Below are 10685 nucleotides of genomic sequence, written 5' to 3' on the forward strand. Positions count from 1 at the left end.
GGAGACTACTCTCATCAAGGGACAGAACATCTAGACAGAGGATCAATAAAGAAACAGAGAATTTGAATAATACAATAAATGAGCTAGACTTAACAGACATTTATAGAACATTACACCCCACCACAGCAGGATATACCTTTTTCTCAAGTGCTCATGGATCATGCTCAAGGATAGACCATATGCTGGGTCACAAAGCAACTCTCAATAAATTTGAAAAGATTGAAATCATATAAAACACTTTCTCAGATCATAAAGGAATGAAGTTGGAATCAATAATAGGCAGAGTCACAGAAAATCCACAAATATATGGAGGCTCAACAACACATTCTTAATAAACCAGTGGGTCAAGGAAGAAATTACAAGAGAAATCAATAAATATCTTAAGGCAAATGAAAATGAAAACACAACACATCAAAATGGATGGAATGCAGCAAAGGCAGTGCTATAAGGGAAATTTATTGGCCTAAATGCCTATATCAAGAAAGAAGAGCAAAAATTGAGGAATTAACTGTCCACTTGGAAGAACTAGAGAAAGAACAGTAAACTAACCCCAAAGCAAGCAAAAGGAAAGAAATAATGAAGATTAGAGCAGAAAAATAAATGAAATTGAGAACATGAAAACAATTGAGAAAATCAACAAAACCAGACATTGGTTCTATGAGAAAATCAATAAGACTGATGGACTCTTAGAGAGGTTGACAAAAAAGAGGAGAGAGGATGGCAAATAAATAAAATCAGAAATGGAAGAGGAGACATAACCACTGACCCCACAGAAATAAAGGGAGGTAATACCATGAACAGCTTTATGCTAGGAAACTCGACAATGTAGATGAAATGGACAAATTCCTAGAAAGGCATGAACCACCAACATTGACTCGAGAAGAAATAGATGACCTCAACAAACCAATCACAAGTAAAGAAACTGAATCAGTCATTAAGAAGCTCCCCAAAAATGAAAAGTTCAGGACCAGATGGCTTCACATGGAAATTCTACCAAACAATCAAGAAAGAATTAGTGCCAATCCTGCTCAAACTCTTTGAAAAAATTGAAGAGGAGGGAAAGTTACCTAACTCATTCTACGAAGCCATCACCCTCATACCAAAGCCAAAGATATTACAAAAAAAAATAAAAGTACAGACCATTCTCTTATGAATATAGATGCAAAAATCCTCAACAAAATTCTTGCAAATTGAATCCAGCAGCATATTAAAATAATTATACACCATGACTGTATTAGTTAGGGTTCTCTAGAGAAACAGAATCAACAGGGAACACTTGCAAATATAAAATTTATGAAAGTGTCTCACGTGACCGTAGGAATGCAGAGTCCAAAATCCACACGGCAGGCTGCGAAGCTGATGACTCCAATGGATGGCCTGGATGAACTCCACAGGAGAGGCTCACCAGACAAAGCAGGAATGGAACCTGTCTCCTCTGAGTCCTCCTTAAAAGGCTTCCCATGATTGGATTTAGCATCACTAATTGCAGAAGACACTCCCCTTTGGCTGATTACAAATGGAATCAGCTATGGATGTAGCTGACGTGATCATGACCTAATCCTATGAAATGTCCTCATTGCAACAGACAGGCCAGCGCTTGCCCAATCAGATGAACAGGTACCACAACTTGGCCAAGTTGACACCTGTCCCTAACCATGACAATGACCAAGTAGGATTCATCCCAAGTATACAAGGATGGTTCAACATAAGAAAAATCACCTAAAGTAATACATCATATATAAACAAATCAAAGCAGAAAAACCACAAGATCATCTCAACTGATGCAGAAAAGGCATTTGACAAAATTCAACATCCCTTCCTGTTGAAAACACTTCATAGGATAGGAATGGAAGGGAACTTCCTCAACACGATGAAGGGAATACATGAAAAACCCACAGTTAACTTCATCCTCAATGGGGAAAAACTGAAAACTTTCCCCCTAAGATCAGAAACAAGAGATGGATGTCCACTATCACCACTGCTATTCAACACTGTGTTGGAAGTTCTAGCCAGAGCAATTAGACAAGAAAAGAAAGATATGGCATTAAAACTGGAAAGGAAGAATTAAAACTCTCACTGTTTGCAGATGACATGATACCATATGTTGAAAACCCCCCCAAAAAATCCACAGCAAAACTACTAGAGCTAATAAATGAGTACAGCAAATTGGCAGGTTATAAGGTCAACACTCAAAAATCTGTAATGGTTCTATATACTAGGAATGAACAATCTGAGGGTGAAATCATGAAAAAAAAACTCCATTTACAATTGCAACCAAAAGAATAAAATATTTAGGAATAAATTTAACTACAGAGACAAAAGACCTATACAGAGAAAACTAAAAGAAATTGTTCAAAGAAATCACAGAAGACCTAAATAAATGGAAAGGCATAGCGTCTTTATGGATTGGAAGACTAAATATAGTTAGGATGTCAATTCTACCTAAATTGATTTGCAGATTCAATGCAATACCAATTAAAATACCAAAAATTTACTTTTCAGAAATAGAAAGACCAATAACCAAATTTATCTGGAAAGGCAGGGTGCCCCGAATAGCTAAAAGTATCCTGAGAAAGAAAAATGAAGTCAGAGGTCTCACGCTATCTGACTTTAAGGCGTATTATGAAGCTACAGTGGTCAAAATAACATGGTGCGGGCAAAAAGATAGATATACTGACCAATGGAATCGAATACATTGTTCAGATATAGACCCTCTCATCTATGGACAATTGATCTTTGATAAGGCAGTCAAGCCAACTCACCTGGGACAGATGAGTTGTATTATAGTCAGACAGTATTATGCTATTCATTTCTGAATTTTCACAATCAGTCCCACTGCACAATTTTGCATGTGGATATCCACATGCAAAAGAATGAAAGAGGATATATATCTCACACCCTATACAAAAATTAACTCAAAATGGATCAAAGACCTAATCACTAGATCTGAGACCATAAAACTGTTAGAAGAAAATCTAGGGAAATATCTTATAAATCTTCTTCTAATAGCAGGTGGTTTCCTAGCCCTTACACCCAAAGCACAAGCACTGAAGAAAGAAATAAAGAAATGGGAACTCCTCAAAATTAAACACTTTAATGCATCAAAGAACTTCATCAAGAAAGTAAAAAGACAGCCTACACAACGCGTGAGACAGTATTTGGAACTGATATATCGGATAAAGATCTAGTATCCAGAATATATAAAGAGGTTGTTCAAATCAACAACAAAAAGACAGACAACCCAATTACAAAATGGGCAAAACACTTGAACAGACACTTCTCAGAAGAAGAAATACAAATGGCCAAAAGGCACATGAGAAGATGCTCAACTTCCCTGGCTATTAGGGACATGTAAATCAAAACCACAACGAGATATCAGCTCACACCCACCAGAATGGCCATTATCAATAAAACAGAAACTGACAAGCGCTGGAGAGGATGTGGAGAAAGAGGCATGCTTATCCGCTGTTGGTGGGAATGTGAAATGATACAACCACTGTGGAAGGCAGTTTGGCAGTTCCTCAGGAAGCTAAGTATAGAATTGCCACATGACCAGGCAATACCATTGCTAGGTACCTACTCAGAGGACATGAGGGCAAAGACACAGACAAATTTGCACACCAATGTTTACAGCAGCATTATTTACAACTGCAAAGAGATGGAAGCAGCCCAAATGTCCATCAACAGACAAGTGGCTAAACCAGCTGTTGTATATACATACGATGGAATATTATACAGCTGTAAGACAGAACAAAGTTATGAAGTATGTAACAACATGGATGGACCTTAAGGACATTATGCTGAGTGAGATTAGTCAGAAACAAAAGGACAAATACTGTATGGTCTCACTGATAGGAACTAACATTAATGAATGAACTTGGATCATTTCAGTTAAGAACAGAGGTCATCAGGAGATAGAAATGGGTAGATACTGGGTAATTGAAACTGAAGGGATACAGATTGTGCAACAGTACTGATTGGAGAAATTCAGAAATGGATAGCACAATACTACCTAACTGTAATACAATAATGTTAGTACACTGAATGAAGCTGAATGTGAGAATGATAGAGGGAGGAGGGCTGGGGCACAAATGAAATCAGAGGGAAAGATAGACGATAAAGACTGAGATGGTATAATCTAGGCATGCCTAGAGTGTATAATGATATTTAGAGACTAAATGTACAAATTTAAAAATGCTTTGCATGAGGAAGAACAAAGGAATGTCAATAATGCAGGGTGTTGAAAACAGATGGTAATTAAAAATTTAAAACTTTAACTTAGTGTGAGACTAAAGCAAAAAGTGTTCATTTAGTACAAAACTTACATTTTCACTAGTACATTTCCTAATATAACTTATGTGGACAGCTTAATTGAACACCATAAGTACATGGAACCTTGAGTAGGGCATGAGATTTTGCAGATTTGTCCAGAGTGGCGCCTCAGTAAATCCCAAAGTGATTTGAACAGCGAATAAAAGAAAGTATTCGCAAAGTCCCCTTGGGGGAATGGTAAGAAAGGGGGAAAATTCAACTTCCCCAAGTGGAGAATTCTTGATATTCTCACAAGCAACGGGGACAACCAAAGCAATAGGCTAAGCCCCCAATCTTGGGGTTTGTTCATATGAAACTTAACCCAGCAAAGGATAGGCTAAGCCTACTTAAAATCAGGCCTAAGAGACACCCCCAAGAGAACCTCTTCTGTGGCTTAGATGTGGCCTTTCTCTCTCAGCCCACATGACAAGCAAACTCACTGCCCTCTCCCTCTCTATGTGGGACATGACTCCCAGAAGTGTGGACCTTCCTGGCAACATGGGACAGAAATCCTAGAATGAGCTGGAACTCAGCACCAAGGAATTGAGTAAACTTTCTCTACTGAAAAGGGAAGAGAGAAAGGAGACCAAATAAAACGTCAATGGCTGAGAGATTCCAAACAGAGTTGAGAGGTTATCCTGGAGGTAATCCTTATGCATTCAAAAGATATCACTTTTTTAGTTAGGGCATAACAGAGGGGCTAGGCTGGAGGGAATTGCCTGAAAATGTACAGCTGTGTTCCAGTAGCCATGCTTTTTGTAGATGATTGTATAGCGATATAGTTTTCGCAATGTGACTGTGATTGTGAAAACCTTGTGTCTGATGCTTCTTTTATCGACCTTATGGACAGATGAGTAAAACATATGGATTAAAAATAAATAAATAATAGGGGGAACAAATGTTAAAATAAATTTAGTAGATTGAAATGCTAGTTATGAATGAAAAGGAGGCATAAGGGGTATGACGTATGAACTTTTTTTCTGTTTTCTTTTTATTTCTTTTTCTGATTTGATGCAAATGTTCTAAGAAATTATGATGATGATGAATACACAACCATGTGTTGAAAAAAAAATGTATAGTCCAGTCCAGTTACTATGCAGTCAGCAAACTGCATTCTAATCAAGCAGATTTATGTGATTTTTCAGATACACTCTCTCTCCTCTTCAAGGCATATTTATATACAGACAGTTCTACCACCTGCAAACTATGGTTTATCTCAAAGGATAAGGGGAAATGGGATGAAAGAAATCTTTATGCTATACTTACATATTCACACAGCAGAACAATTTAGGTTTAAGACACTTTTTTCATTCTCAATATCTTTGTCAGACCAATTTCTCCTTTGGATCAAAGGACCCCAGCAGAATCACATTTACTCACTTCTCTAGAACACTGAAAATAAGATACAGTCTTCAATTTTAAAAAAAAATCAAACCCACGACAGATGTTTTTATGGTTCTGCTTGTATAAGTAGTAGCATAAAAACCACAGAACCCTCCTGGGAAAAACTAAGGAAACCTCGAACAAATGGAGAGGCACACTCTGCTCATGGGTCCGAGGACTCAACAATGACGAGATGCCAACCCTGCCACAAAATGAGCTGCGGATTCAGCATACATCAGAAACCAACAAGCCACTTCTACAAGAATAACAGAAGCGCAGAGCACTTAAGAATGGCCGAAACAACTTCCAAAAGCAGAATAAAGTTGGATGACTCTAAGACTCATGACTTGGCAACAGAAACAGAGATGGTGTGGTGTTGCGTCAACATGGACGAAAGGGTCACTGGGATAGAACAGAGTCTGCAAGTAAACGCACACATACACAATTCACTTTCAACCACAGTGAAAAGGCAATCCAGAGGAGAAAAGAATAAGTCTCTCCAACAAGTGGTGCTGGAGCAACTGGGTATCTTTAGGCCAAAGTAAAAGTGATGTACAAACCAAAACAAAACAAAACAACCAAAGGAAACCCAGCAACAGTCCAGAATTTTGGTTACAGGACTCCTTTCACTGAAACAGTCGTCCAGAGACCTAACGTCAAATATGAAACTTATACAACGTCTAAATAAATACACAGGAGGAACCCTTTGCAATCCTGGGTGAAGCAAAGATTTCTTATATAGCACACCAAAACAGTGATCACGTCAACAAGACAAAACATTTCTTGATTTCTCTTCATATCTATGGTCATACATTGGCAGAAGGCACCATTATCTTTCACACAGACTAGGTCCTGGTCCCTCCTGTTTTTCTCCCCACCTCTGACAACCATTTTCACAACCTCTGAGGTTTTCCTCAATGAAGGATCAGGAAATTTAAAGCTTTACAACACAGAACCCGTAACTTATTCATCTCACTGCAGCTTCCAGGACACACTTAAAAGGACCCGTAAGAGGCTCCAAACCCAAAGCTACCCAGAACATAACGAGAACAGGTACTTCACTCAAGAGCAAGCTGACTGCATTCAGGGCACCAGGCTCTAGGCTGTAACTGAATCATCTCAAGGTTGGGTGCTATGGATACTGAAAACAAAGGGGAAAAATCATCTGACAACGGAAATACTCTCGCTTTACAATTTCTCCACTGATTACTTTTGCCCTTCACTAGGCATCCCTGCTTGCTACTGGGGACTATCCCTGGGACAGCAATACTGAATTGCACTCCTTTATGAAAGCTCCTCTATGGAGCAGCATCCACGAGCTGGCCCTAAAGCCCTCACATGCATAGGGTTCTTCTCAGACCTTGGGTCCCCAACTTGAACGTACCCCTCTGAGTCCGGCAACCTGGCTTCCCTGGCCACCCTGGGAGGCAACTGCAGATCAAGACTGTGTCTTCTCACTGCTCAATTTGCAAACACCTACCTTCCCACAGGGCTCCAAGCCCAGGGTGGGAAATGAACCCAAATTCTGCCTGAGCACACATATCTGCCCGTGCTTTAGCCCTAAACACAAGGTCAAGTCTTTGGTTCTGAGGCCAGCTCTGCTCCTTCAGCCCAAGCAGAAGTTCTCGACATGATGGGGGCTTCGGAAGGGACACCTTAATACATTGTGCTTGCTTCTGGTAAAGGGGTATTGAGAATACTGGGACCTGCTTCTTTCTTTCCCAGTAGGCAAACACACTCTTAGCTCCTCTGTGACAAGGACAGAGGGAGCCATGGTTTAGGGGGCCGTCCTACCTGCAGAGACATCTTCAGCCCACCTGGGTCCAACTTAGACAGGCCTCGGTTCTTGCATGCCTTCATTCCTTCTTTCCACAGGTCTTCTACGGTGTCAATGGCCCATCTGCATGCAAGTCAGGGTGCAGTTACCAAGATACTCTATAAACAAAGGACCGTATTTTTGCTAAATCCATTTATAAAGCAATGATCTCCCATTAAAACCTCTGAACTTTCACCTGCACCCCCATGTCTGTTCTGGCCCTCCACCTTACCAACATGGCAAGAGAGCCAGAGAGCCAGGTAGGGCCAGGAAACATCACTTCAAGCTGACTGTCCCAGTCAGCTCATGACAGCAATCAAAGCTTTAGCTACACATCCTCTCAGGGTGCCTACTCTTACCCAGCAAGAGCCCCAGGCTGATCTGCGGGGAGCCCATTATTTTTTCTGCCTTCACAGGACCCCTAAGGTATAATATCCCTAGTTTTATGGATGGGGAACATGGACGCTGGAGGGTGATGGGGCTGTAGCCTGAGGTCACTCTGAATGAACACGACCATGGAGGAATGGGGGGTTTGAACTTACTTGTTTTTTGTCTGCATCCTCTCACCATGGCATCCCGTTTCACAGGTGCTGCAGGGAAAGATGGAGGGTTACTGACTCACCAAGTTACCTGGAGCTCAACAGGAGAGAAGCGTGCTTTACCAGCACAGGCATTTCCTGCCTGTGGAAACCAAGTTCCTGATTCTTTCTCAAGCTGCTTTCCAGGAGACCTTTGGGCTCTCAAATGGGGCAGCCCAGAAAACCAGAAAGGGGTTGATTTTACTGGCTTGGATGGGGGAAGAGATTGGTGTAGGTAGGGACTTGGGGGAGTGGCCTTGGGAGAGGCGGAGGGAGAGGATCTGGCCCTAGGCTGGGGGATGGGTCAATGGGGATTGCTGGGATTTGGTTGAGGCTGGCTGATTGTGTAATGACCAAAGCCCTGTCAGAGCTACGGATGGGGTAGGGATGGTGACAGGGATGGGGATGGGTCTAGGGATGGGGATGGGGATGAGAGCCCTAGACTGGGCCATTCCCCTGCGGCCTACCCTTCCCGTGGCACCTTCCTCCCACAGATTTGGGCACAGGGCCTGGTGAGTGCAGGGGTACTGAGTTTGCACATGAAGCTAGACTACCTGTAATAAGGCCTAAGTGTTTTATGTGGCCTCTTTCTCTCTCTAGCCCAACTGTGAAACGACAATTCCTATCCTCTCACCCCACGTGGGAAATGACATTTAGGGGTGAGCAGTCTCCCTGACAACATGGGGCATGGCTCCTTGGGATGTCACTGGCCTAGAACCATGGGATCAACAATGACTTCCTGAACAAAAGGGGAAAAGAACTGTAATAAAGCAAGACATCAGTGGCTAAAAGAGATAAAATAGAGTCAAGGGCTATTCTGGAGGCTACTCTTATGCAAGCTTCATTTAATTAGTGCTAATTGTTAAGGTTTGCAAAACCCCAACCAACGTCACTCCTCTTAACTCTTAAGAACACCTAGAGCTGCAACTGAGATTCTATAAAAAGTTGCATGCATTAACTTTGCGTTCCTGGAACCTAGAACATTCAGAGGATTCCTAAACCAGATGAATCCTGAAACTCATAGGGACTAGCCTCTCAGAGATTATCAACTAATTACATGCCACTCTCCTTTAGTGTCAACACCCCTTCTCAACAGGAGAAAGTCAGAATGGGCATTGCCTAAAGATCCCTACACATTGGGAGAAGGCTCAAAGGAGAAGGAAGAGATATAACATTAAAAATAGGGTTCAACTTCCGGAGAAGATGGCGGCTTAGTAAGACGCGCGGGTCTTAGTTCCTCCCCCAGAAAAGCAGCTAAAGAAACAGAAACAATACGAAACAGCTCCCGGAGTCATGACAGAGACCAAAAAGACAGCGTACCCCATTCTGGAATGGCTGAACGGGCAGGGAGAATCCGCTACGGTGAGATACCCGAGGGGCGCACGTTTTCCTGGCCGGGGCGGCTGGCAACTGGGGTCCCCTCCACGCACGTGGCTCCCCAGTCTGACTGGGAACATTGGATAGCGGGGCCCTCCTGTCACGCTTGGCGTCTCGGGCCAGCTGGGCAATTTGGACCAGCACTCCCCCAAGCCGCGGCCAGCGACCCCCGCCTCCATGCACGGTTTCCCGGGTCGACTGCCCCGCAGACAAACGACTGCCACGAGCGCCACCTACTGGGCAGGAAAAGAAAAACAGAGCCCAGAGATTCCACAGAAAAACCTTTCAACCAGCTGGGTCCCACACCCAGGGAAATCTGATCAAATGCCCAGACACCAGAAGAAAATAATGGATGACACTCGGAAAATTGAAGATATGGCCCAGTCAAAGGAACAAACCAATAGTTCAAATGAGATACAGGAGCTGAGACAACTAATGCTGAATATACGAACAGAAATGGAAAAACTCTTCAAAAACCAAATCAATAAATTGAGGGAGGACATGAAGAAGACATGGGCTGAACAAAAAGAAGAAATAGAAAATCTGAAAAAACAAATCACAGAACTTGTAGGAGTGAAGGACAAAGAAGAAAAAATGGAAAAAACAATGGATACCTACAATGGTAGATCTAAAGAGACAGAAGCTACAATTAGTGAACTGGAGGATGGAACATCTGAATTCCAAAAAGAAACAGAAACTATAGGGAAAAGAATGGAAAAACTTGAGCAAGGAATCAGGGAACTGAATGACAATATGAAGCGCACAAATATACGTGTTGTGGGTGTCCCAGAAGGAAAAGAGAAGGGAAAAGGAAGAGAAAAACTAATGGAAGAAATTATCACTGAAAATTTCCCAACTCTTATGAAAGACCTAAAATTACAGATCCAAGAAGTGCAGCGCACCCCAAAGAGATTAGACCCAAATAGGCATTCTCCAAGACACTTACTAGTTAGAATGTCAGAGGTCAAAGAGAAAGAGAGGATCTTGAAAGCAGCAAGAGAAAAACAATCTGTCACATACAAGGGAAACCCAATAAGACTATGTGTAGATTTCTCAGCAGAAACCATGGAAGCTAGAAGACAGTGGGATGATATATTTAAATTACTAACTCAGCAGAAACCATGGAAGCTAGAAGACAGTGGGATGATATATTTAAATTACTAAAAGAGAAAAACTGCCAACCAAGACTCCTATATCCAGCAAAATTGTCCTTCAAAAAT

At 41.8% G+C, this 10685-nt stretch overlaps 1 long non-coding RNA gene across 1 annotated transcript; it reads right to left on the reverse strand.

Annotated features, from left to right (window-relative positions):
- Positions 1–2399: 2399 nt before the first annotated feature.
- LOC143668830 (uncharacterized) lies at positions 2400–9571 on the reverse strand. The gene is made up of 3 exons (XR_013168577.1): positions 8053–9571; positions 7489–7594; positions 2400–6835 (listed from the first exon to the last, which is right to left on the reverse strand). It is a non-coding gene; the product is annotated as an uncharacterized LOC143668830 (long non-coding RNA).
- Positions 9572–10685: the final 1114 nt, after the last annotated feature.

This window comes from Tamandua tetradactyla, chromosome 25, assembly GCF_023851605.1.
Source record: "Tamandua tetradactyla isolate mTamTet1 chromosome 25, mTamTet1.pri, whole genome shotgun sequence".
Classification (NCBI taxonomy): domain Eukaryota; kingdom Metazoa; phylum Chordata; class Mammalia; order Pilosa; family Myrmecophagidae; genus Tamandua; species Tamandua tetradactyla.